The sequence below is a fragment of the Danio rerio genome, chromosome 9 (assembly GCF_052040795.2).
Source record: "Danio rerio strain M-AB ecotype USA chromosome 9, GRCz13ab, whole genome shotgun sequence".
Lineage (NCBI taxonomy): Eukaryota > Metazoa > Chordata > Actinopteri > Cypriniformes > Danionidae > Danio > Danio rerio.
Window position 1 is genome coordinate 49,090,510 of NC_141029.1, and position 1,991 is coordinate 49,092,500.

At 34.0% G+C, this 1,991-nt stretch overlaps 1 long non-coding RNA gene across 1 annotated transcript in view; it reads left to right on the top strand.

Annotated features, from left to right (window-relative positions):
- Positions 1–499: 499 nt before the first annotated feature.
- The window catches only part of LOC147835410 (uncharacterized), a 116,028-nt gene continuing 114,536 nt past the window's right edge, over positions 500–1,991 (top strand). Inside the window, exon 1 of the long non-coding RNA XR_015500091.1 lies at positions 500–723. This is a non-coding gene — a long non-coding RNA (uncharacterized LOC147835410). The remainder of the gene's footprint in view (positions 724–1,991) is intronic.

The following is a 1,991-nucleotide window of genomic DNA, read 5'->3' on the forward strand; positions in this document are numbered from 1 at the left end:
CGAAGCCTCGCTTTGCCCACCACTAGCAATTATAGCCATCAGTTCTACTGTATATATTGTTAGGTCAAACCTGGATTCTTCTTCTTCTTCTTCTTCTTATGGGGTTAATGGCGGTTGGCAGACCAACTTAAATGGTGCATTTCCGCCACCTACTGGATAGGAGTGTGGAGCGCATAATGTTGGAAAAAGCATGAGTTCAAACCTGGATTCAGGGAAAGTGGCCATTTTAAAGCTTCTATTTCCCCAATGATCAGGGTTCTACCATTTTCAATGACATCATAGGGGGGTGAATCAAGGAAACCAGTAATTTTGGTGTAACAAATTTATTGGACACTTTAGCTGTTTGTGAGATATATATGATGCATGGTACTACCACATGTGTTTTTTTGTTAGAATAGTTTTGCCTTGCTTTAAATTTTTTATAATTTTTCATATGGTATGTTCCACAAAATGGTTGGAGCCAAACTCTATAAAATGGCTCCTGCATGGCGGCCATTTTCTCTAGGGTTTTCCTTGTGAGGATTGTTGATGTGTTTGGGCCTGAAAACAGCCAGAACACACATTATCTGTTTAAATTATGCAATAAATAAATAAATAAATAATAATAAGATTTTGCTGGGGATCCACAATTTATTTAGTTTTCCACTTATATAAACTCCACTGGACTGAACTTATCCCTCATCACTGGTTTTGTTCCATCTGCCCCCTGGTACATCCTAACAGGTACAGTGAAATACTGGCACTTTATTTATTTCTAATAATAGTTGTTTCATTAAGTATATGAAGGCCTATATTATTTTACTGTCTGCGTTAATTTTGTGTGCGACAACCTTCCAAATGTCTTTTATCATCTGTACGCTGATACAGTGATTTATTGTTGCTCTCCTTCACTTTCTCAAGCCATACAATCTTTACAGTCTGCTTTTAATAATGTTTAGTCTTCAGGATCTAAAATTGGTTTTAAATGTAGATAAATCTAAATGAATGATTTTCAGAAATTGTTCCACCCTTGCGTACAACCAACCATTAATTACCGCCCAAGGTGAACAGATAAATTTAGTGTCCAGCTATAAGCATTTAGGCTTTTTATTTGATCAGGAGCTTTCCTTCAAAGAAACCGTAACAAATTTGGTTCGAAAATTGAGAAATAAGCTTGTGTTTTACTATTGAAATGCATCCTGCTTTTCTCTTACAGCTTGTAAACATTTACATATTTACCATTGATTGACTGTTTTGATCGATTGATTTGTATATAAATGCTTCAACAAAATGTCTTTAGGCTTTAAACTCTGTTTTTCAAAGTGCTCTGAGGTTTGCTACAGGCTGTCAGAGACTAACTCACCATTGTGAACTATGCCAAAGCTGAGTGGCCTTCTCTGAATGACTCTGGTCTATTAACCTCTTCTGGGCAAGGTGCCTTCATACTCAAGTTCCCTTTTTTTATAAGTCAAAAAGTATGCCCTTCTTCATAAGTCAAATAGCAAGTATGCCCTGTGTTCAAGTGAATCTTATTTGACTGCTCCCCAGGTTCGTACTGAAATGGTGAGGCGAGTCTTAAGTTATGCTTAAGTTATAGTCATCCTGGATTTCTCTTCAGTCTGAACCAAAATATCTGAGCTCATCCCAATCAATATATATATATATATATATATATATATATTACTTTTAATAACTGTTGTTTCATTGTGATTTATTATGGCCAGGGTCAGATGAAATCTGCAGACAAATTTTGCTATCTCTGCGGAGAATTTGTAAAATATCTGTGGATTTTTGCGGAATTATTTTGGAAATATCATTACTAAACTTAATACATGAAATGAAAATAGTTTTTTTAACGTTTATTTAATGTTTACAATGCAAATCCATCTAGATCCACTTGTTTGGTAAACAAAGCAAGATTCTCTTATAATAATAATAATAATAATAATAATAATAATAATAATAATAATAATCTACTAAAAAATAGAAAATATTACTTTACAAACTTTTAT